The sequence below is a fragment of the Ornithorhynchus anatinus genome, chromosome X1, assembly GCF_004115215.2.
Source record: "Ornithorhynchus anatinus isolate Pmale09 chromosome X1, mOrnAna1.pri.v4, whole genome shotgun sequence".
In the NCBI taxonomy this organism is placed as follows: domain Eukaryota; kingdom Metazoa; phylum Chordata; class Mammalia; order Monotremata; family Ornithorhynchidae; genus Ornithorhynchus; species Ornithorhynchus anatinus.
The window spans coordinates 67490574-67517224 of NC_041749.1; the positions used below are offsets into that span (position 1 = coordinate 67490574).

General features: G+C 40.8%; 1 protein-coding gene and 1 non-coding gene across 4 annotated transcripts in view; one reads left to right on the top strand and one right to left on the bottom strand.

Moving 5' to 3' along the window:
* Positions 1-26651, top strand: part of FHIT (fragile histidine triad diadenosine triphosphatase) — a 1434147-nt gene that overhangs the window by 281255 nt on the left and 1126241 nt on the right. For all 3 annotated transcript variants that reach the window (XM_039910140.1, XM_039910143.1, XM_039910141.1), the window contains exon 3: positions 16068-16084. The gene's annotated coding sequence lies outside the window, so the exon portion shown is untranslated. The remainder of the gene's footprint in view (positions 1-16067; positions 16085-26651) is intronic.
* LOC114807278 lies at positions 24673-24812 on the bottom strand. Its single transcript, XR_003755328.1, has one exon. It is a non-coding gene; the product is annotated as a small nucleolar RNA SNORA7 (small nucleolar RNA).

A 26651-nucleotide genomic window follows, 5' to 3' on the forward strand; every position in this document is an offset into this window, starting at 1 on the left:
TTAAAATATTTTCTGCTGCACTTGGTGTGATAAGCGTCCCCTCAGAGAACTTCATTACAGACAAAACCAGAGTCACACTGAAAGTGCAAAAAGAGATGAAATGGAGAATTTGCCTATATACAAATGTACTCACACACTCCTATATAACTGGATATGTGTGTGTGTATGTGCATGTGTGCGTCTATGTATCTGAAACCTTTTCTTTTGAAAAAGGCTACATTCTCAAAGAACAAGTTCAACAATCTCCCCCAGTGAATGTACGGTTTAATTTTGTGCCATGTAAAAAGTGCACTGTAGTCTGTGTTTAGAAAAAGAATCTCCGAAAGAAGAAGGCTTTTTCTACGTTAGCAAGAGTAGATGAATTATCCTTCTTCTAAATCAACCATGTTATTTTTCTTAAAGCTCATGACTGTATGACTATCCATGTTTATAAAGTAGAAGTCTCTGGGGACTCTGGCTCTGGAATAAACTAACTGGCAGCAATTGGCTGAGAAAGCTGAGGCATGTGAGGGGTAGAAATAGGGGTAAAAGGAGACAGGAATTTAGGAGAAAGAGGAGGCTGGAGGAGTTGGAAAGGCCCAGGAGTCAGAGTCAGAGAGCCTAAACCTATCAGAACAGCTGGGGAAGAGAAGAGCAGTATAGGGGAAGGAACAGGAGCAGAAGCAGGGCAGAAGCACTGACAGAAGGCATTGTTTTGCAAATAATGGTTTTCTGACTCTTATCATGAGTTTGGGAGTATTTACTCAATACTATTCATTGATTTACTCTGCTTCCTCCTTCAAGACCTTTGCACATATGTAATTAGGTAGTGAATCCCTGAGGGGTAGATAGCCTCTGACTCGAGGTTCACTTTTGGTTTTCAAGAAGTGTCAACATTTTCTTTTGCAAACGAGGAATTGTCATCACTTTGGTTAGGTGGTCATTGGTTAGAAAACTTTTGTGTTCACCTCATTTTAGTAATTTTAGGAATCCTGGCTTGGCATTTCCATGCAGAGTTAGGTGTGCAATGTGTTTCTTTTACCACTAACTAGATTCATAAGAGAAGAATTTGATTCAAAATGGGATCATTAGTTTCCAAACACTCCCAAATGACTAATGGCTATAACACTATTAATAAGTTATGACGACCCATGTAGAATCTATCCAGTGTCAATTACAAAGAATCTTTTCCTGGTTAGAGGTCTATTGTTGATTAAAAGTTCAGGAATAAATCTTTCCAGAAGATTGAGCTGTGGCAGCATCTATTTAAAATAGCCTCAACGAATAATTACGTGGTAACACCACTAACCACCAGGTGACCAGCACACCTTGCAACACAATCCTCTGATGAAGGCCTCCCTTTATAGCTCTTGGTACTATTTGTAGGACCGTTTGGTGTTGGGACATCCACCCCCTACACTCAATGACTGCTTCTTGTCTGCATATAAGGTTGATCTTTCTGTCACTGCTTTTCCCCAGTAGTCTAAGAGGCATAGTATATGATTCATGATCCATGTGTAAATGATTAGCAAGTCATCTACTGTGTGCTACTATGAATAAGATATTTCAGACTTTTGGGTTAATAAAGCCCTTGTCATCGTCGTCATCCATCAATATTTGTTGAGTGTCCATTTAGAGTTTGGTTCTGTATAGTAGACATTTTTATTTGGGAAACATAAACAATCTGGTGGTTTTAATTTCACATGGCACAGATATTTTTCTGATTTATGGTGGTGGCTTATAGCTCCTGTGAGTGCCATTTAAAATAGAAACCCACAAAGCTAGTCTTATGTTGGTATGTTAATGAAGTCCAGGACTGGATCATGGTGGGGTTTATTAGGGTAAATAGAGACGTGGCATATTTCCATAGAGGCCATTCAGTCAGAGCCTTGGAGAGGCAAATTTTGCTGCCTCCTCCTTTTTCCACCACTGTTGCCCCCAAGTGTTTCTGCTGCTATGGCTAGGTTGTATTTCCCAGTATTCCAACCCAGATTCCCACTGCCCCATCACATCCTCTCTTTCCCCCACCCTGCTTTAAAATGAAGAGATCAGGTTGAAAATGGAAGCCCAAAGAAGATGACATATCTGGAATGGCAGGAGTCCACTACTAGAATTCAGGTCTGTTCAAGTGTAGGTATTTGAGGGCTCCTCTGGACCCCGTTTCAATTTCCAGGGTTTGGGGCTGAACCTTGGAGGAAATTGTTGAGGACAGAAAATTTATGTAATGCATCCAGATTTTTTTGAGTCCAAATTGGGGAAGAGTGGGAAGGTAGAAAGGGAAGTGGATCTTCCAGGGAGCAGGAGGCCAGGTCCAAGCAGGGAGGGGAGGATGGTGGTGGGGGGGAAGTAATGAAGGTAAGGTAAAGTGAGACAGATACTAAAAGAAATGCAGGAAGAAGCAGAGAAAGAAAACAAGACAAAGAAGGGACAGACGCAGCACATATACAAATAAGTAGGGGAACATGCTCTCACTTGTGTGGACACAACACTCAGAAACAGATTATTTGAACTACAATTTCTTTATGAGTGACTCCCAAATCTCTATCTCAATCTTTATACTCTCATTTGTTTCACGTCTCCTCCTACATCTCCTCCTACCTCCAAAACATCTTCAACTGAATGCCCATGCCCCCCACCCAACCTTAAACAGAATTTTCATTCAGTAGTATTTATTGAGTGCTTACTATGAGCAGAGCACTGTACTAAGCGCTTGGAATGAACAAGTCGGCAACAGATAGAGACAGTCCCTGCTGTTTGACGGGCTTACAGTGTGCGGTGCAGAGAGAAATCAGTTGCTATTGGAGATTTTAAAGGACGGGAGTCATACACTTGACCAGCAAGCATTTTGAAGATGATCTGAGCAGCAGAGTGGGAGAAGAGAGAGACTGAAGGCAGGGAGACTAGTAAGGAGGCTGGTGCAGTAGCCCAGTCAGGTGGTGATAAGGGTTTGGGTGACAGTGGAGAGGAAAGGACAGATCTAGGAAATATTGTGAAGGAAAAACTGGAAGGATTTAGAGACAAACTGAGAGGAGTTAAAGATGAAACCAAAGTTTCAGCTTCAAGGACAAGCAAGATGGTGGTGTTGTCGATTCTGATTAGAAAGGTAGGAGACGTAGTAAGGCATTCCAGTGAACAAAAGTAATAAGGAGAGGTAAGAAACTGCAGCGGTTAAGCTAAGCATGGTGATGCTGGCCAGCATGGACTCAATCAGTCAATCAATCAATGGTATTTATTGAGCGTTTACTGTGTGCAGAGCACTGTAAGCTCGTTGTGGGGAGGGAATGTGTCTCTTCATTCATTCATTCAATCATATTTATTGAGCATTCATTCATTCAATCATATTTATTGAGCACTTACTGTGTGTAGAGCACTGTATTAAGCGCTTGGGAGAGTACAATATAACTATAAACATTCCCTGCCCACAGCGAGCTTACAGTCTAAATATAAACCCACGATGGCTCCGCTACCATGGCCTAGTGGAAAGAACACGGGCATGGGAGTCAGAGTATCTGGGGTCCAATCCTGGCTCAACCACCTGCCCACTGTATGACCTTGGGCAAGTCACTCCACCTCTCTGTGCCCATTTCCTCAACTGTAAAAGGGGAATTCAAAACCCTGCTCTCCTTCCTACTTAGACTTCGAGCCCCATGTAGGACAGGGATTGAGTCTGACCTTCATTCATTCATTCAATCATATTTATTGAGCACTTACTGTGTACCGAGCACTGTACTAAGCACTTGGAAAGTACAATTCAGCAACAAATAGAGACAATCCCTGCCCAACAATGGGCTCATATTCTAGAAGGGAGGGAGACAGACATCAAAACAAGTAAACAGGCATCAATAGCATCAATACAAATAAATAGAATTATAGATATATACACATCATTAATAAAATAAATAGAATAATAAATATGTACATATATACACAAGTGCTGTGAGGTGGAGGGGGGGTAGAGCAGAGGGAGCGAGTTGGGGTGATGGGGAGGGGAGGAAGAACAGAGGAAATCTACCCCAGAACTTAGAACACTGCCTGACAGATATCAAGCGCTTAACAAATATCTTAATTCATCACAAAATTGCTTCCAGAAATCAAAGCCTGACTCTGTTGAATGATTCTCACTCAGACTTTCTAAACCTTCTTAAGTTATCATTATATTGTCCTCTCTCAAGCGCTTAGTGCAGTGCTTTGCACACAGTAAGTGCTCCATAAACATGATTGAATGAATGGGGTCATGCTCAATGTCTGAATGGGGGAAGGTCTGGTCCGTGGTGCTGCCATCTTTGTTGGCCCAGTCATTTCCGGGTGCATACCCGTTCTGGGACTCAGGTGGGGAAATGCAAGATGATGACACAGGGAAAATCCCGAGATCACAAGGGCAGCTCCTTGTGGGCAGGAAATGTGTCTGTTTATTGTTGTATTGTACTCTCCCAAGTGCTTAGTACAGTGCTCTGCACACACTAAGTGCTCAGTAAATACAATTGAATAAACCTGCACCTCCTGAAGCAGCTCTGGCCCACACCAGGCCTCCTTACAGGCTGACTCTTCAGTAGAGCATCTGGAGTTACCATTATCCCATTTTCCTGGCTCAGAGTTGGTATTTTTAACTCCTGCCGAGAGATCCATCCAATTTTCCATTTTTCTCCAAAGAAGTTGTAAACATCTGGGAGGCAGCCATGTGAGAGAGCAGATAGATCTGGGGCCCAGACAGGGGGGACGGGCACAAAGCCGAGACCCCTGAAGTCAGACGCTTGAGGACAGGTCTGCCGAACCCAGTGCATCTACAGACTTGAGGTCAGAAGCCACCTTACATACCTATCCAGAAGTGACTTTCTGGCCCTTTCCAGTTTGGAGGTGCCCCAGGACTGTGACTAACCTAAGTTAGGGGTGGGCAGGCCTGGGCGGGCTCTGGATTTCCTGTCCCTGCGTTACTGTTATGTTGTACTCTCCCAAGCACTTAGTATAGTGCTCTGCACAAAGAAAGCCCTTAGTAAATACCATTGAATGAATGAACTAAATGCTTGGGAGAGTACAACAGAACAGAGTTGGTAGACACTTTCCATGCCCACAAGGAGCTTACAGTCTAGAGGGGAGACAGACATTAATATAAATAAATGAATTACAATATGTACTTGAGTGCTGCGGGGCTGAGGGTGGGGTGAATATCAAAGGCAGTAGATAGCCTTTCTCAGAGATAGGCAGAGATCTGTGGAAACTCTGGGGAGCCACTGACTACTCTTATCTTGCTCATCTGCAGCAATAACCCACTTCCTCCTGCCACTTCTGCTCAGTGCCACATTATAGCTATCTTTCAGAAGCTCATGCTATCACTGCTGAGGCTATGTTTGCTAATAGAACGTTTATCAGTTCTACTTGCCTTTTGGAGGCTGGCAAAACTAAGATTTGTTATGCATGACATCCACCCAGTGTGAGAGAAATTAATCAGTTAGTACTATTTGTTGAGCACCAACTTTGTGCTGCACACAGTACTGCTTGGATGGCTATAATAAAATTAGTGGACATAATCCCTGCCATCAAGGATCTTACATTCTAGGGGGTAGAGAGAAACTCTAAAAGAAATTACAGGTAGGTAGATGTAATAGAGTATATAGATGTGTCCATAATTGCTATGTAGGGTTCTGTTTAAGATGTCAGGGAAGTGTTGAAATGGCAGTTGGGGATATAAAGTTGGGAAGATTAGAAGTCAGTCAGGGAAGGCCTCCTGGAGGAGCTGCAGTTTCAGAAGGGCTTCAAAAATGGAAAGAGCAGTGCTCTGTTGGATGTGAAGGGGAAGGGAGTTTTGGTAAAGAGGAAGAGTGTGGTCAAGAAGTTGATGGTGGGATTATGATTGAGAAGAATAAGGCACAGTGAGTTGGTTAGTTTGAGAGGACGCAAGAGTGCAAACTGGGATGTAGTAGGGGAAGAGAGTATATAAATGAAAGCTCATTATAGGCAGGGAACATGCCTGCTAATTCTGTTGTATTGTACTCTCCCAAGCACTTAGTACAGTGCTCTGCACAGAGTAAATGCTCAATAAATATGATTGATTGATACAAAGAAGAGAGCTGATTTAGTGCCGTAAAGCAAATTTCTCAGGAGTTTCTGTTTGATGCCAAGGGGAATGTTCCACCATTGGAAGCTTTTGAGGAGTGGTGAGATGTGTGCAGAGAAAAGTATGTACTGGAGAGGGGAGAGGCTGTAAGCCAGCGGATCAGCGTGGAAGCTGATGCAGTAGTCTAGCCAGGATGTGACAAGTGACTGGTGTGGTGGTCCTTTGAATGGAGAAGAAGGGATGGATTCTGGAAGGGTCTTGGAGGAAGAACCAAGATTTGGTAACATGCTAAATATGGGAGTTGAAAAAGAGGAAGGAATTAAGGATAATACTATGGTTCTGTCTTGGGAGAAGGGAGAGTGTGGTGGTGGTGTCAACTATGATGGGAAAACAAAGAGGAGGAGAGGATTTGGGAGGAAAATTAATTCATATTTTAGACATGCTGAACTTGAGGTGGTGGTGGGACATCCATTTAGAGGTATCCTGGAAGCAGGAGGAAATGTAAAATTGCAGAAAAGGAGACATATCAGGACTTCACCAAGTTTGGGGTGTCATCCATATAGAGGGAATGGATAAGCTTCCCAAGAGATTTGAGTGTAAATTTAGAAGAAAAGGGGACCCAGAAGAGAGTCTTGAGGGACCCCCACAGTCCGGGACTGGGAGACAGAGGAAAGGTTGGTGTGAAAGACTGAGAAGGATTCATATTTTATCATAAAAAATGATCTGTTGAGAGACAGGGTTAGAGAACAGAAAACTGAGCTCTACTATGTTTTCCTCTCATTCCTGTATGGAAGAAATACTAATACTCAGTCACCCAGAGGAAGTTTAACTAAGATTTGTATAGTGCTTTGAAATTCAAAAGCACTTCCTAAATTAGGAAGCATAAGAAGTGGGCAAGTAACATTTCTTTCCTATTAGCATAGTATAATATTACAACTTAGCATTTTACAAGTGCTTTTCTGCTTCAAAGAACTTTAGAGCCCCCTAGCTAATTAATCTTCACAACACCCTTATGAGGTTGGTAAATATTAATATCACCATCATTATGACGGGCAACATTATTAAAACCTGTGGGCATGCCAAAACCATTAGATGGACAGCCAGAATAAATTGAGAATTTCTAGATACTTGTCCTCCATGCAGAGAAGCTCCTAAATCCATCTCTGTAAAGCGCAGGCATTTATAAGAAGAACAAAAGACAATAAAGAAATTTACTGAAGGGAACAAAGATACAAAGCAAATCCAGGTCTCCCTAGGGCAATTGTGAGTACCTAATGTCACAAGCCTATACTAAATATGTTCCTGATATGACAAAAAAATAACTTACCCAACTTTAAATGTGTCTCTAGCCATAAGAGTCATGGATGGCTAAAGAAAGTCACTCTTCAATAAAGATCATTTTCAGGGAAAAATTTCGTCCTTGTTCCTCTCCAGGCCCTCCTTTCATTTACCCCTTCTTCAACTCTTCCATCTTGTCCAGCAGTATCTCATAGGAGATCTCCTGCCTTCTCTCAAAATCCACCCCCTCCACTTGTACATCCAACCTCATCCCTTCGCAACTTATCAGCAACTTACCAAAGCATTTGCCACCTCCCTTCTTCTCTCCCTGACCACCATCTTCAACAGTTTGCTCTCCACTGGCTTTCCCCCACTGCTTTAAAACATGCTCATGTCTCCTCTATCCTAAAAATACCCTTCCCTTAACGCCAGGACTCCCTCCAGTCCATCTCTGTCTTGCTATTCCTGTCCAATCTCCTTGAGTGGGCTGTCTACACCCATTGTATCTTGTTACGCTCCTCCAATTCTCTACTTGACCCCCTCCAATCTGGCTTCTGTCCCCTTCACTCCACAGAAACCTCACACTCAAACATCACAAATGAACTCCTTCTTGCCAAATCCAATGGCCTCCACTCCATCCTAATCCTCCTCAACCTCTCAGCTGTCTTGAACACTGTCAACTACCCCCTTATCCTGGAAACAATCCTGGCTTCACTGACACTGTCCTATCCTGGTTCCCCTCCTGTCTCTATGGCCGCTCATTCTCAGTCTCTTTTGTGAGCTCCTCCTCTGCCTCAAGGTTCAGTTCTGGGCCTCCTGGGTCCCCTGCTGTTCTCCATCTACACCCGGTCCCTTGGAGAACTCCTTCACTCCCATGGCTTCAACTACCATTTCTATGCTGATGATTCCCAAATCTACACCTCAAGCCCTGATCTCTCTCCCTCTCAGTAATTTCACATTTCCTGCATTCAAGACATCTCCACTTGCATGTCCTGCCAATTCTTCAAAATTAACAAGCCCAAAACAGAGATCCTCGTCTTCCCATCTATATTCTATCCTCTCCCTGATTTTCCCATCACTCTAGACAGCACCACCATACTTCCCGTCTCACAAGCCTGTAATCTCAGTGTTATCCTCGACTCATCCCTCTCATTCAAATCACATATTTAATATGTCACTAAATCCTATAGCTTCAACCTTCACATCAATAAAATCCATCTTTTTCTGTCCATCCAAACTGCTACCAAATTAATCCCAGTATGTATCGTATTCCACCTTCATTACTGTATTACTCTTTGCTGACCTCCCTGCCTCCTGTCTCTCCCCTCTCCAGTCCCTACTTCACTATGCTACCTGAATCATTTTTCTTCAGAAATGTTCAGTTCAAGTTTCCCCATTCCTCAAGAACCTCCAGTGGTTGCCCACCTCACTCTGCATCAAACAGAACCTCCTTAGCATCAGCTATAAAACACTCAATCACTTTGCCCCCTCCTACCTTGTCTCCCTAATTTCCCACTACAACCTAGCCCACACACTTTGCTCCTCTAGTGCTAACCTACTCACTGCACCTCGATCTCATCTATTTCACCATCAACTTCTCACCCACATCCTGTCTCTCTCCTGGAATGCCCTCCCTCTTCATATAGGATGTACAATTACTTTCCCTGTGATCAAAGCCTTTTTAAAGGCTCATCTCCTCCAAAAGGCCTTTCCTGACTAAGCCCACATTCCTTCTTCTCCCACTCCCTTCTGCATCATCCTTGCACTTGGATTTACTCCCTTTTTTCACTCCTCCCTCAGCCCCACAACACTTATGTACATATCTGTAATTTATTTATTTATATTAATGTCTGTCTCCCCCGCTAGACTGTAAATGTCTCATAGGCAGGGAACATGTCTACCAACTCTGTTATATTGTACTTTCCCAGCACTTAGTATGGAGCTCTGCACCAGGAAAGCATTCAATAAATATGATTGATTCCTGCACTTTGTGATTCGTCCTACTTTTTCATTACTACACTTGTTCCTCATGAAGCTGCCTAGGAAGGCTGAGCTCCCTTTTGCTTTCCATAAGAACATAAGTTTTGCTTACTAGTTCCCTAAAGACTTAAGGTACATTCTGAGGCCTTTTGGTATAAATGAAAGAACTCAAAGACATTTAGGCAGCTTATGGGAATGTTGGATATGCTGGAAGATAAATTTGTTTTTCAGATAGGGTAAGGTTTAAGTATTTTTGCATGCAAACTCAAAGACAAGACTATCCCAGGTTTTTATGAAGTCTTTTTTGTGAGGCCTTTTATTAGGTCTTAAACCACATCAGTACCCTGCAATTCAGAGATTTGTGAAAGAAGTTAAAACATTTTAGAATCTCCATAAATTTCATCATCTCCAGAACTGTATTAGTCTGATTCTCAGGTTGGTCATTAAAACTGTATTCTCTTTGTCTCATTCAGTTAGACTTCACATGTTTGAATTGATTGGTGATTATTTGTAAAGATAAAAATAGGACTGTGAGCCCCATGTGGGACAGGGACTGTGTCTGATCTGATTATCCTGCATCTACCCCAGTGTCTGGCACATAGTAAGTGCTTAACAAATGCCGCCATTTAAATTAAAAAGTTATTGTGGTTTTATGGATTGTGTCACTGTGTCTTGATCGACAAAATACCTGACAATCCTTTAAACTGAAGTGAGCTTTTTTGAAAATGAAGATGGAAATATGTAACTGCTCTGAGTTGATTTTTATGTTAGATAAAAGTTTGAATCGGGATAATTCCACAAACACTGGATCACCCTAGCCCTAGTGAAGCTTATGTAATACTAAAGTGAATTTTTGATCCTTTTTACCTCAGTAACAAAGACAGTTTTGCTTCATACCTATTCAAATAATTGCCTAAGGTCTCCTCTTCCCTTTGCCAAGTACATCCAACCTACTAGTAATATTAAACTCACTGGAACAAATGCTATAGTTTATTAAGAACATAACAATATGAGAAATGTTATATAGGAAACAAATGATCCTGTCTTTTGTCTCCATTACTAACATCAGAGGGGGCTTGAGAAAGAGTATTATAGTTAACTTCCACCCTCATGGTTAGGGTTATTTCTGATAACATACCTTGGCTCCCTTATAGCCCAAATTCTTAATTAGAAGTGAATATAAATAATCAATTATGGTATTTGTTCAGTGCTTACTATCTGTCAAACACAGTTTTAAGCTCTGAGGTAAATGTGAGTTAATTAAAATGTCATGTTTAAGACTCCAGACTGTAAGCTCATTGTAGGCAGGGAAAGTGTCTACCAACTCTGTTGTGTTGTACTTGTATTGTAGACAGCAAGCTCTCAATAAATACCATTGATTGATGTTAATATGGAATGCCATGCTTCTATTTATAGGGAATCAAAACTTTTTCCAAATTATTTGAAACTCTGAATTTGTTTAAGCACCTTAATAGGATAGTTCATTATCAGAGTCCTGTACAGAAACACTTTCTTGATTCTAATCTGCATTTCCATCAAATTCATAGATTAAGAATCTATTATTTGAAACCATTTTTTCTAGCTGTAACTTCAAAATTTCTCTGGATTGTTAAACTACTCCTTGTTGTTTCTAGCCATGCCAAAGTGGTAATTGGGAAGGACTTCTATGTTTTTTTTGTTACTCTATCTTTGAGGAGCATATTTAAAGGTGGGCAGATTACTACTGAAGTTGCAATATATGAAGCAACATGGTCTAGTGGATAAAGCATGGGCCTGAAAGTTGGAAGGACCTGGGTTCTAATCCCGGCTCTGCCACTTGTCTGCTGTGTGACCTCGGGCAAGTCACTTTACTTCTCTGTGCCTCAGTTACCTCGTTGTAAAATGGGAATTAAGATTGTGAGCCCCATGTGGGACAGGGACTATGACCAACCAGATTTGCTTGTACCTCCCCCAGCATTTAGTATGGTGCCTGGAACATAGTAAGCGCTTAACTAATACCATAATTAATTAATTAAACTCAAATGCAGGTCCATGAAGAGACAAAGGAAATTAGGATTAAAAATATAGAATTCCAAATTTACCATTATGGCGCTGTTTCCGTGAAATCTCTTGGCAAGGGAAAATGAAGAAATAATTCATTCAATAATTCATTCAAAAATAAATGAAATAAATCCTGGATGAACAATGACTTTTCTCAAGGCCCCCAAGCTAAGTGACTAAGAAAGTTTGAAACAGAGTTTCCAAACCAAGGCAGACTGTTGTTATGCTTTCAAAATGTTCATTAATGGGCGTCAAGTCCTTAAAATGGAAAACACCCACAGGAGTATTCCAAAGGCTTTTGAAGGATTGATAGCCTTTGAATTTTCAGATGGTGCTTTTATCCAGATCCTTAAAATATTGGCCAGGAGCTTTTCTTGAGCATATCAGATAGGAATGACTATTTGAATAAATTGCAGATAATAGAGGCCATTAAATCTGATTTTGGCAAATCAATTTCTAAGGGATTTAATGTTAGAAGATGGCAGAGGAGAAAAGTTTGTTTAATGGGATTTAGTTGTTGGGACCTTGACTGCAACTCTTTGCCAGTGTTTTCACAAAGAAAATAAAATGTTCAAATTATGCACAGCAACCCCCATTTGATTTTAATGAGCTCTTTTTCAGTTCTTGAATAAAGGAGAATGCAATTGTTAGAGGGAGGGCCTTATGGAGTATGCTGCCTCTCATAGGTGGATTCAACATACTTCTATTAAATGAAACATAGGCAACTGGAAAGATAACCTGAGGTCACAACTATACACTAGTAAGTATCAGTCACCAAGGAAAATTCAAGAATCATAAAAATGTCATTGGTACACAAAAATCACAGTTCTGTGCAAAATGGGATAATGCCATTAGCTTTTGTGCACTTAGTCTGTTTAGTCTCTTTCTTTTCTATTCTAAACTTCTTGAGGACAGATGCCATATTTTGTTCTTCCTTGACCTTTTAATGCCTAGTAGAAAAATCACTTTTCTGGCAACCAAATTTGCTCACTAGTTGCCCAAGGCAATTGCTTTGTAAAATCCACAGTAAGCCAGAAGAAAGCCAAGATAATGTATGAGGCTATGCCCCAGAGGCCCTCCCCACGACCTGAGATTTTCATTGGCAAAACAGAAGTTAATGCTTATCGCTAAATTCTGCTCTTTTCTGACAATAAATGGATCGACAAGTAGAAATCAGAATGAGAGAAGTCAGCTTGTCCTTTGAGAGCTCAACAGGCAGAGTTGGCTGACAAGGTGTGTTTTTACTAGAAATTTTGCTTCAAATGCTGATGGGGAATTCAGAATTGCCGCCGCACACCAAGCTTGTCTGTCTGCTGCTGTTAATCAATCCATGGTATGTATAGAGCACTTACTGTGTTCAGAGGACTGTATTAAGCCCTTCAGAGAGAACAATAAAATAAAGTAGGTAGTCACGATTCATTCATTCATTCATTCATTCATTCATTCATTCATTCATTCAACCTTTTCTTTGACCACTTACTATGTGCAGAGCACTGTACTAAATGCTTGGAATGTACAATTCGCCAACAGGTAGAGGCAATCCCTGCCCAACAATGGGCTCACAGTCTAATGGTAGGAGGGAGATGGGGCAATAACTGGAGGGAGTCGTGGGGTCAAGGGAGGGTATTTTTAGGATACAGGAAAAGTGGGAATGTTTGGGGAAGAAGTGATTGGAGAGTGAATGGTTGAAGATGGTTATTATGAAGGGAATTAATGTTGGTATTTGTTAAGCGCTTACTATGTGCCGAGCACTGTTCTAAGCACTGGGGTAGACATAGGGGAATCAGGTTGTTCCACGTGGGGCTCACAGTCTTAATCCCCATTTTACAGATGAGGGAACTGAGGCACAGAGAGGTTAAGTGACTTGCCCACAGTCACACAGCCGACAAGTGGCAGAGCTGGGATTCGAACTCATGAGCCCTGACTCCAAAGCCCATGCTCTTTCCACTGAGCCACGCTGCTTGGGGGTAAGAGTTAGTTTTGATAATATGTGAAGGAATAGGGTCCGATGTGCAGGTGGAGGACATGGCTTTTGAGAGAAGGCAGATCTCCTTTAGAGATGCTGCTGGGAAAGATGGGAGAGTTTAATAGGGGGCAGGAATGGGGAGGGACTGAGGAGGGGGAGGGGAGATATAAGGGAGATCGTGCCTGATTCCTGCCCTCAAAGAGCTTACAGTATCAGGAGAAGAGTTGTTCCCTTTAAGTTAGTCTTTGAGCAGATTGGGATAGTGAGTTCTTAGTGAAGACTCTTGCCTGAATGACTGACAGATTGCCCAGGGCATCTGAGCTGGCATTCCAACTCTTTTGGTCTTAAATAACCACAAAAGCTCAATTTTGTATATCAAGAGACTGGCCAACTACCCTAACCAACTTCCACAGTCCATACATATTGAGTCACCTGCTAAGTCACCTCCAAAGCAAGAGTTCAATTGACCGCAGATGATGCTAGGTATCTTGGAATAAAATTGATTCCATGGATTTACGTTTACTGGAGGTGTGTTTATATGTGCTCAATAAAGCATTCTGCTTACAGTGATAAATACTTCATAAATGGAGTGCTTTATTTGTACTAGATCTACACAGCCCAATGCATATTTTGAGTAATGTTTTAAATGGAGACAGATTTTCTACTTAACACATTGTAAATGATGGGGATGGTTTAGGCAGCTAGCAGGAAATATCTATAAACAAAGGGGAGTATAATTTTTTAGTCTGAATGGGAAGGTTAGACCCTTGTGAATTTAGGAATTCTCTGGATACAATACTCTAATTTTCCCATGCTAGAGTTGAGTTTCTCCCACTCTGGACTGTAAGGTTGTTGTGGGCAGAGAATGTGTCTGTCAACTCTGTTCTTCTGTATTCTCCCAAGCGCTTTGTACAGTGCTCTGCATATAGTGAATGCTCAGTAAATACTATTGATTGATTGATTGATGCCAAACTCCCAGAGTTGAGCTATGTTCACAAACCTGCATGTAGCTTTGAGTTCTCTCTGAAGCAGTTACCTTCCCAATAGGTCTTGGGAACTTAACAACTTAACAATTTAACAACTTTTCCCCTAATCCTCAAAGTACCCTGGAGATGTAATTTAATCTGTTGGTTCTTCTCAAGGTGCTGGGTTTTTAATCTTTCTACTGAATCAGGACCCAGTTTCTGACTAAACCTATTTTATGTTTCTAGAAGAACAGAGAGTCAGGGCCGAAGAAGTGTGAACTGTGTATCCTTTTGTATTAATAGCTAGCTGTAGCTATAAGGTCCATAAAGCCTCAGAGTTTGAGGCCCCTAAAACTGCTAAAGATCCTTTATTGGAGAGCTGCTAAAATCAACTTCATGGAGTTTTGTTGTACAAATTGTAAGGCAGTTTCCTCATGAATACACATGAGGAAATCATGAGTGAAGGCTATCATAGTATCTTTAAATCACCCTGTTGTACTTAGGCATCCCACTACATGATTATATATATTTCAAATAAGCCCTCGCTAGTCTAGTGGGACTGGTAGGCCGAGGTAATGAGTGCTGCTAGGAATCTTGACAGCAAACTGTGAATGGCATATAGTTTCACGGAAAATGTGTGCCTTTTTGGAAGTGAATGGATATTTCTCTACTCTATGCGTAATTTATTCTCATCCCACTCATATTAATGGCCATTCTTATGTCACATTCAATAATTGAAGAAAGGCATTTCTAAAGCTTTCCTTTATCTGGTGGAAGGATTTCAGACTATGTTGTCACAGAGTGGCAAAGCAAGAAGAAACTCTCACTTGTTACGAGGACAGCCTGGAAGATGAAACAATGTGAATGGGAGGTGAAAAAATGTGCACAGCTTTATGCTGATATTCCCTTACAGGGAGCTGTGACTTTCAGACAAACAATACCATAAGCATACAGAAATATTATGATCATGATGATTATTATTATTTAAGTTATTATTTAATCACTTATGTGCCAAGCACTACACTAAGCTCTGGGGCAGATACACTGTAAGCATATCGATCAGAGTCCCTATTCCACGTGAGGCTAACAATTTAACGAGGAAGGAGAACAGCTATCTTATTGATATTGAACAGATGAGGAAACTGAGGTGCTCAGAGGTTAAGGGACTTGCCCCAGGTCACACAGAAGGCCCTTTCCACTAGGCCACATTTCTTCTTCCATATGTATTCAGGAACATTGTATCCTGGTGTAAATATTGTATCCTGATATAAACATTCTGAGTTATAGATGGATAGATTTTTCATGGCTCTTCTTTACCATTGGCCTCTAAATCTGCCTCAATCTACATAGCCTTGGGTCTCCTGCTCTTTTCCTCCTCCCCATCCCCTAATGCTCTTCCCCATAGTGCATTATGGGGAACATGCAATGTTCCAAACACTGTCTCTGGTACTCCTTCTCCTATGATATCTAGAGTGTGGGAAACAGGCCCTCTTTTCTTAGTTCCCAGGCTTCAAGTCTCAACTCACATCCAAGTTTTCGGTTGCAATAAAGGATTTATAGTAAATCTGAACATCTGAAACCTAGTATCGTCCTATGCCCAAAGCTCCTCTAGACTGTAAACTTCTTGAGGGCAGGACTCATGTCTATCAACTGTATTGCATTGTACTTTCCCAAGCACTTAGTACATTAAGTGCTCAGTGAATACCCCGATTGATTGTCAAAAATTGTTATTGATGGAAAAAACTATCTATGGATTATTTTTGGCCATTTTCTATTTGCTGATGATTTATCCTTTTTATCTTTCCAGGTTAACAGCTCCTAAAGGTATGTGCAATGTTTTCCATCTGTCTGTCTGTAAAGTTCTGAATAGTGCTAATTTATGGTATCGTGCTACCAGTAGAGTTTGAGGTTGAAACAGCACAGTAGGGTGATAGTCACCTGGGAACCTGAGATGAAGAATAGAGCAGAAATCTACAAAGCGTGGTGATAATGGAAAATGGGGAGAATAGGTACCTGGGACTCTGGCCTAGGAGAGTCTTCTCTCCTCTCATGCTCTTTGTTCCTGTAGTTCCATCCTTCTCACTGTGCCTCAGTCTCACCTATCTTGCCACTGACCCTTGGCACACATCCTGTATCTGGCTTGGAACAGCTCCACCCTCAAATCTGATAGGCAATTACTCTCCCACTCTTCAAAACCTTATTGAAGGTACATCTCCTCCAAGAAGCCTTCCCAGACTAAGCCCCCTTTCTCTCTTCCCTTCTCCCGACCTCACAGCACTTACGTACATATCTGTAATTTTATTTTATTTGTATTGGTGTCTGTCTCCCTGCCTCTAGACTATAAGCTTGTTGTGGGCAGAGAATGTGTCTGTTTTTTGTTGTATTGTACTCTCCCAAGCACTAAGTACATGCTCTGCACACACAGTAAGCACTCAATAAATACAATGTAATGAATGATTAAATGAATGAAAGGAGAGTGCCCACTTCTGTTTGATTTCCTTGACTGTGACTGGGGAGGATACATGACTTCTCTCTTTCCCCAAATCTCAGCACCCACCCACCCAGGTATACAGGAGTGGGTCATGAAAACTGAGGCTTTAGCAGTCCGGAATTCCAAAGAGCCCGGGATGTTTCTGCTCTAGAATAGTTAGGAGAGGAAATGAAGTGAGGTGTTAGCTTTACACCAAAAATTATTGATCACTCTAAAATTTGGGTTTTAGCTATTCCTTTGGCCAAACCAGTAAAGGCAATTTCGTTCTTTTCAAATGTGTAGACTTTGGCCATATTGCATGATAGAAAGTGATATTTCCCAGTGTCCTGGTGATTACATGGGTTCTGGAGAAATCTAGAGCAATATAAAGACCATATTCCAGTCCTGGAACTTTGGAGAATTCCAGTATTAGAATGATCATTCTTTAATAGATGATTTTGGGAGGCTTTTAGATATACAATGTAATGGCATTTGTAAAGCACTTACTATGTGCCAAGCACTCTACTAAGCCTTACTAATTCATTCATTCATTCAATAGTATTTATTGAGTGCTTCCTATGTGCAGAGCACTGTACTAAGTGCTTGGAACATACAATTCAGCAACAGATAGAGACAATCCCTGCCCAATAACGGGCTCACAGTCTAAACGGGGGAGATAGACAGCAAAGAAAAGCAGAACAAAACAAATGAAGACAACATCATCAAGATAAATAGGATCATGGAGATATATACCTCATTAACAAAATAAATGGGGTAATAAATAATATATACAAATAAACCCAGTGCTGAGGGGAGGGGAAGGGGGAAGAGCAGAGGGCAAGAGAGAGGGGAAGGAAAGGGGAGGAGGAGCAGAGGGAAAGGGGGGCTCAGTCTGGGAAGACCTCCTGGAGGAGATGAGCTCTCAGTAGGGCTTTGAAGAGGGGAAGGGAGTTAGTTTGGTGGACGTGAGGAGGGAGAGCATTCCAGGACAGCGGTAGGACATGGGCCAGGGGTCCACAGCAGGACAGGCATGAACTGGGGACTGTGCGGAAGGTGAGCAGCAGAGGAACGGAGTGTACGGGGTAGGCAGTAGAAAGAGAGAAGGGAGGTGAGGTAGGAGGGGGCAAGGTGATGGAGAGCTTTGAAGCCAAGAGTGAGGAGTTTTTGTTTCGTGCGAAGGTTGATAGGCAACCACTGGAGGTTTTTGAGGAGGGGAGTGACATGCCCAGAGCATTTCTGTAGGAAAATGATCCGGGCAGCGGAATAAAGAATAGACTGGAGTGGGGAGAGACAGAAGGAAGGAAGACCCGAGAGGAGGCTGGTACAATAATCCAGTTGGGATATTATGAGAACTTGTACCAGCACGATAGCAGTTTGGATGGAGAGGAAAGGGCAGATCTTGGCGATATTGTGAAGGTGAGACCGGCAGGTGTTGGTAACGGATTGGATGTGTGGGGTGAATGAGAGAGCAGAGTCAAGGATGACACCAAGGTTGCGGGCCTGTGAGATAGGAAGGATGGTAGTGCCGTCCACAGTGACAGGGAAGTCAGGGAGAGGACAGGGTTTGGGAGGGAAGATAAGGAGCTCAGTTTTAGACTAATACAGTCAAGCACAGTCCCTGTCCCTCACTGGGATCACAGTTTATATTTACCTTTTGCTTATGACTTCTTACAGTGAAATAATTAGGCATTAATTTTGCACTTTGCACTACACTGTATAAGTATAGTTCTTGTGAAAATGAGTGCAAAACCTAACCTTCAACTGTTGCATGGGATCTCAAGAAGAAGTTCTTGTTTATTTCAGGAAATTTGAGTTATTAGTGAAAATGAGTGTGTAAAGTTAAACTGAAGGAATTTAAGTGGCACTATGTTGAAACTGTTAATAATTTTACCGGTAAAATGAATAGAATTTATTAAGCACCTGCTTTGTACAAAGCACTGTAGTACACACTCATTAAAAATTATGCAGATGAGATAAAGAAACAGTCCCTGAATTCACAATCTAAGAAATATAAACGGGGGAGGGACTTAGTGACAGACTCATAAGGAAAGATGAAAATAAAAAAATATGAGATTTGGGCAGTTATATATTATGACAACAGCAGTAAGTAGGGTGTTGTCACTAGAGTTTCAGGTTCCTTGTGCTTCAATCTGTCACAGTTTCAGCCTTAGCCATGCCCTTCCCAACATTCTAAAGATTAAGAAGGCTTCACCATGCCATTGTTTGAGTCTCCCCTGGGAGCAGGGATCAATGGGAGTGCATATGGCATGATGTTTGTTCATTGTTACTCCACACTTTAACATAGTGAGAAAAGGTTGGCACTAAAGTTCTTGGAGTGTGTGGTGTAAGGTAACATTTGCAAAGTGGGATATTTTAAAAATAAACATTTGTCATGCAGTTTAATTACCTCTGAAAAATCAGAAGGCATTTTCCTACTAAGTGACTCTTCTGTTTTCTTCAGGCAATTTTGGCACTAGGATATATTAACTTTTTGCTCTGATGATTTCTATTTTATCACCCTGCTTTCATTATCTAATATATAGCTCCCTGACCTGAAAGAATTAATGCATTCCCAAAGTACTTAACTAATACCTACTGACTGGCTTACTTGTTCTGTAGGATCTGTCCATTGAATTCTTAATCTATATTTGAAAATTAGAAAAACAAAGGAAATCACTGAAGATTCTTCTCCATTTCTGTATGACTTTCTTCTGTGAATGGACCCATTACTTTCCTTGTGTATACTCAGAATAGAGTTGATGTGGATTATTAAATTGTGTCTATTGGGTTTATTATTCTTCCACTGAGTCTATTATTCATATCTACTGTCACAGTCTTTTAACTATTGAACTAGACTTCAAGCTCCTGGAGGGCAGGGGTCTTTTATTTCTTTAAGTTTCCTCTAAGGCATAGTACAAGGCCTCCCACACAGTAGGATCCCAAGAAACACTGATGATGATAGTGGCCGTCTTAGTCAAGTTGACTAAGTTAGTTAATATTCAGTAACATGTCTCTCTAGACTTTAAGCTCGTGTGGGCAAGGAATACGTCTATCAACTTTGTTGTATTGTACTCTTCCAAGCACTTAGTAGAGTGCACCACACACAGTAAGCACTCAATAAATACCATTGATGATGATGATAATGTAAGAAAATAAAACCACAATTTATGCATTATATAAATTCACAATGCAAAACCTTCCATTTGGGAGTATCTTTTTTTTGCTGACTTTCCCTTTATTGCTTTTCCATTACATAAAAGGTTAATATGCTAAGCCTGCTAACGATATGATTACAAAAAAAGTCTTCCCTTCTGAAGACAGTTTTGCAACACTGAACATAAAACTATTCCTCGTGTGAAATTGTACAAAACTTTGATTAAAGCAAGACCCTTCATGATGCACCAGCCTAATAACAAAATATCTCCAGGGGTCATTCCCAGACAAGACTTCACCATGTACAATCCCAGTCCCTGAGGCCACTTTTGTAAAGCATAGGGCACCCAAAGAGATCTCCAGATCCTATCTGGGTAAATCTCACTACTGCAAATTATTTGTTTTTCTCCTAGCAAAGCTGTGTTTCTACAGAATAGTAGAAAATACCATAGACATATGGATATTACCTCCCTTTTCTAATAATTGGGTTCAAATTAAGATTGGAGCAATCCCTAGGATTTTGGCCAAAATCAAAAAGGACTGAAACCAGTGCAGTGAATCTTGTGGGAAAGAATTAACGAGTGGGCAACTTGAGTCTGCAGATCTGGCTTTAGCTAACATTTCCAAGAGTAATTCAGAATAAGCAGTTTCACAGTAACATTTTTGTGGAATTTTAAATTTCTTGACATTGTAAACCCTTCAGTAAATGTAAAAGTATCATCTTTAGGATTCAGGAATGTGAAAGAGTACTGAAAGGAAATTCAACTTGGAAAAAGTGAAAGCTAAAGATTAGATGAAGAGTAATCACAAGCAAAAATATCAATAGATGGAAAAACATATGAATGTCAAAGAGGACCTCGGGCTAGTGATATCTGAATTAGAGAAGCAGCGTGGCTCAGTGGAAGGAGCACGGGCTTTGGAGTCAGATGGCATGGGTTCGAATCCCGGCTCGGTCACTTGTCAGCTGTGTGACTTTGGGCAAGTCACTTAACTTCTCGGTGCCTCAGTTACCTCATCTGTAAAATGGGGATGCAGACTGTGAGCCCCACGTGGGACAACCTGATTCCCCTGTGTCTACCCCAGCGCTTAGAACAGTGCTCGGCACATAGTAAGCACTTAACAAATACCAATATGATCTAGAAATCACATAGAGGCTAGAGTCATCATGCGCTATAAATATAGGATGAGGGTCAGGTATGTTGTAAATTAGGTATGAGCTGAAAGGGCAAGCCAGAAAAATAAGTGAATCAAATGCAGAATCCATTGCTTCACAGACATGGGCCTGGGAGTCACAGGACCACTGTTCTAATCCTGGCTCCATGATTTACCTGCTGTGTGACCTTGGGCAAGTCGCTTGATATCTCTGGGCCTCAGTTTCATCATCTGTAAAATAAGGATGAAAATAGTTGTTCTCCTTCCCCTTAGGACCATGACCTCCATGTGGGGCAGGGACTGTGTCTGACTCAATTACCTATATTCACTCCGATACAGAGATTGACAAATAATAAGCACTTTACAAATGTCATGATGATGATTATTATAATTACTATCATTATTTTTACAGAAGAACAATTCTCTCCACCTGACTGTTACCTATGTACAATACCTGGAGTATTTTGTTCAATTCAGACTGCTTTACTGCCTTAGGGACACAATCTAAAGCAAGGGTAAGCTATTATTGTTCTCAATGGGCCACTGGCTCCTTTTTGTAAATGTCCACCATCCTCCACTGAAGAACAGGAGAGAAAGAGATCTAGTTCATGAAGGGGCACCTTCATCTGCCTGATGGAGCTTCTATCTAGTGTAGAATCAACCAGGGGTACCTTCTCCCCAATATACTGCTTTACTCATGGCACGCTAAGAGGTGGACAAGGGTATCTATCCATAGCTGGCTTGGTAAGATCCGCAGCATGTGGAAGTAGCTTTCTACGAGTAAGGGACAAATTTTATAGTTTGGTTTCAGCCGTAGACTATATCTTGCTTGCCCCTTCTCTAAAGATTTTTCAGATAAGGACCAAAAATGAATAGGTCACTGAAGCTTCTACTCATATGTAGCTCTAATGAGATTTTTGTTTTGCAACTAAGTAGTCTAGTTTCCAACAGAATTTGCCACTGTTGGAGACGATGCATCAGCAGATGCTGGGAAAAGTCAAATGTGGTTGTATTTCTCTAGCAATGAGATCATCAATTTCTTTAGCTCACACATAATGCTAGCTGACTGAATATGACTTTAATATGATGATGTCTCCTTTGACAGCCTTTACTATTTCCACCAAGCTTCATAACACAGTTCTGAAGATGAAGGGATAGCAAAAAGCTCCATCTGTGGTAGATGTTAAAAGGAAGGGGAGCCAGAAATCCAAGAGCATAGGTGTTTTGGCTACCCAACCTTTGGTCTAATTCTGAATCCCTTATTAAAAATGCATATAATCCTATGTTCCTTTTCACTCTGAAGAACTACACTGCCCTTCACATGAGCCTTTCATATGTGATACATATTTGTCAGTGACAGACCTAACTTCTGTAATGTATGACATATTGGGCAGAAGGGTGATTACCTTTTAACTCAACTCTGGATCCCTTTTTGTTTTATGTACTTTTATAAGTATAACAAATGTTGTGACCATGGCATATTGATTCTCAGTAATAAGATCCAACTAAAAAATGCATGCAGAGCTTTGGTGTTCCAGTTGAGGTTACACATATTTTGCTGATGATCTACACAGGAAAGCAATAAAACCATAAAATGCTTGTCATTTCCTTTATTACCTTATTCATAATACATTTCATATAAGCTGCAAGATTATTCCTTTTTTCTCATACATCAATATTTTAGATTATTTGATTGAAACATTTAAACTAGTTAGCTTTCTGCTCCTTGGTCTATAGCATTCACTATTCCTCTTTTGTTGGTAAAATATGTGTATGTTTTTATATTGTTCCACCTTGTCAGAGTGATCTATTAACAAATTTATCCCTAATTTTCAAAATGTCTTCATTGAAATACATTGATTTTTAAAAATTGGTTTTGATGCTGTCTCTTATGAAAGATTAATCAATAACTCGTGCAAATATGGTCTAGAGCCCACAATTATTAGGTTGGTGCACAGCTGGATGCAGGGTTTTCCCAGTGCAATAATATCAGTCTGTGGGGACTTCAGGTGAACAAGGTGTTCATGAAGGTTGAAGATGATTCCAAACTAGGAAGGAGAGGAAGACAGGACCAGAGTCCCAAATAACCTTGGAAAAATGGGGATGTGGTTGGAATACTAAAAGAATAAAATGCATTTATTTCAAGTGCATAGTAGTGTAGCTGATGAGAGAAAGCAGACCACACAAATACTGGATGAACTTTACTTCTAATTGTTTATTTGTCTATTAGTGTTTGTCTTGTATCCTTCACTGGAATAAATTATTCACCAACAGAGACCATGGCTGCTTTTCTGGAATATTAGGCACTCAGTAAATACTGATGATGAAGATGTTGATGATGATGATGATGATGCTGTTGATGAGGAAGATGGTGATATTTGTCTTGGCTAGTTAAACAGTGAAAGATCTGGGCATCACAATGACATATGGTATTACCGTTACTAAAACAGCAAGCACACTACTGGATGGCACGAATAGGGGTACTATTCCTACGAAGAGGCAGTTCTCCATTTATACTCCTCTCTGGTCAATGAGAAGACTGAGATTATCCAAGGAGAATTAGGATGACTAGACTGTAATCTTGTGGGCAGGGAATGTGTCTACTAACTCTGTTATATTGTATTTTCCCAAGCTCTTCGTATAGTGCTTTATATACGCTTTGGAGAAGCAGCGTGGCTCAGTGGAAAGAGCACGGGCTTTGGAGTCAGGGCTCATGAGTTCGAATCCCAGCTCTGCCACTTGTCGGCTGTGTGACTGTGGGCAAGTCACTTAACCTCTCTGTGCCTCAGTTCCCTCATCTGTAAAATGGGGATTAAGACTGTGAGCCCCACGTGGGACAACCTGATTCCCCTATGTCTACCCCAGCGCTTAGAACAGTGCTCGGCACATAGTAAGCGCTTAACAAATACCAACATTATTATTATTATTATACAGAAAGAGCTCAGTAAATGCAACTGATGGATTGATTGATGCTTGATTGATAACTTAGAGAGAGTTCAAAGGAGGGCAACAAAGACATTGAAAGTTTTGAAAAATGAGTCTTAAGTCAAAAGGTTAAGGCTCAGTCTGAAAAAGAGCAGACTGTGGAATAATATACTCAGAGTCCTCAACTACATGACAAATAGAGAAAGGGGGTCAAGAATTTTTCATCTCAACTGAAAGAGAATAAAATGAGATGTTTAAAATGCAGAAAGGAATACAGTACATACATGAACATTCCTTTTTTTGTGAATGGTTTATGTTTTCTTTTCTCTGCTTTTTACAAACAAGTAGACATGCAAACTTATCCATGGTTTCTAAAACATTGAAAGCAGAACTACTTTACATATGTAACTTTTAGCATGACATCTTCAGAAGGCCTAAGCTATGGCAAGCCCTGAAAAAGTTTGATAGTCCTGAGATGTCTTTTGGTCTTATCTCTTGCTCTCAAATCGTCTTTCCACCCATAACGACTCCATGGACACATCTCTCCCAGAATGCCCTACCTCCATCTGCAATCATTCTGGTAGTATATCCAAAGAGTATTCTTGGTAAAAGTACGAAAGTGGTTTACCATTGCTTTCTTCCACGCAGTAAACTTGAGTCTCTACCCTTGACTCTCTCCCATAACGCTGCTGCCCAGCACAGATGAGCTTTGACTTATAGCAGATTGCCTTCCATTCGATAGCCACTGCCCAAGCTAGGAATGGAATGGGTATGCCTCTGCTTGACGCTTCCTGCCATAGCCGAGACTGGTAGAGTACTGGAAACTCTCCAGGTGCAATCCTGAGACAGGAACCTTTTCCATTAGATCTATTTAAAGTGTTTGGAAAGGTGCTTTTCCTCCACTGTTTCATGTTTCTGTCTCTACTCACCTAGAGCTTCATATTTGCATGTACAAACTTCAAATAACTTATAACCCTAAATTGAACTCTATTCCAAATGAAGGTGGCATAGTGACTTTATACTATCCAGGACTTCAACTTTGTCATCTTTGAATGAGGGATCTGAGACCATTTAGTCTGTGTCATTTTTCGACTGCTTTCACAGTGCCTATGTCCTTTGTTCACATAGAAGAGGCTTCTTGATTTCCTTTCAAACAAATTTAGAATTTTATGGAAGTCATAAGGAAGTATAGGCAGCCCATTCAAGGAAGCGCTCTTTGCTATCAGTCACTAAAGTTTTAGTCTTGCAGGCATCTGAGCTATTGGTCCTTTCCCTTTTCAGTGGAAGAGAATGATGATTACCATGCTCCAAAAACCATTAAAAAGATGAATAGATTTGAGGAATTTTCTTTTAGTCCCTCTTAAGGCATGTATGATTTAAGAGTCACAACAATATATTAGTTAGGACATGTTGACAATCTTGAACTTCAGGAAACATTCAAAGGTATTGAAATAGAAGAAACCATTTCTGATGTCTTCCACAGATTTGTTCTCTGTGTGCTTTTGCAGCACAATAGGGTATTTTTGTTTTTCAAAGAAAATCCTATCCTTTGAGACAGCATGTTCGCTCAGAGCTTCTGAGTTTGAATGCAGGCTCACCCATTTAAGCCTCCAAATCAGAGTGGATGTAGAATATGGGACAGGAGCCACTCAGAGGATCCATGTGAATCCCAAGTAGTTTCAATGGTCATTATCCAGTCTAGAATAAAATGTTTGGGCCTCCAGAGATCATTAATCAGCCAATCAAAAGTATTTATTGAACACTTACCTTGTGTGGAATACTATACTGAGCACTTGGCAGACAACAATACAATAGAGTTGGTAGACACATTCCCTGCACAATGGAAGCCCAAGATTTCCCAACATAAGCAGATAACAGCCTGTTCAGGTGACAGCCTGAACAGACAAACAGACTTGCAGGGGTGGTTTACATTTAATTGAGAAGCAGCATGGCTTAGTGCAAAGAGCACAGGCTTGGGAGTCAGAGGACCTGGATTCAAATCCCGGATCCACCACTTGTCTGCTGTGTAACCTTGGGCAAACAACTTAACTTGTCTGTGCCTCAGTTACCTCATATGTAAAATGGGGATTAAGTTCACGAGCCCCACGTGGGACAACCTGATTACTTTGTATCTACCCCAGTGCTTAGAACAGTGCTTGGCACATAGTAAGTGCTTAACAAATACCATAATTATTAATTATAATGATTATTGTCATTATTATTTGAATAAGCAATTACTATTTTAAACATTTCAGAAATCAGACACACTTATTTCTCTCATATTGTGCATTTTCTCCTTGTGTTTGGATAGAATAGCGGAAGAACCAGTTGTGCATATGCATGCAGAGGTGGACACAGACTGAATGCTCCAATGTGACTTTCCTTAATTTAGGAGTCTATAAATATGTAGCTCTCATGATTCAAGAGAACTGGGTGTATTTCTGACTCTCAGATCGCATGAGCTTTTCCAGAAATATGTCATCATATTTGACCTGTAGCAAAAGGTGTTTATAAGGGGTTATTTCATTTTTGAAAATTCTTGGGTGTATGTAATTCATTTCCCTATCTTCAACATGAATATCTGAGAGTGCTTATGTATTTCAAAAAGAAGCAGAAATATTGATGGCCACCTACCTGGGGAAACAATTTTTGGTTTAGAAAAGTGTTAGCAATGTGTATGCTAAAAATTCT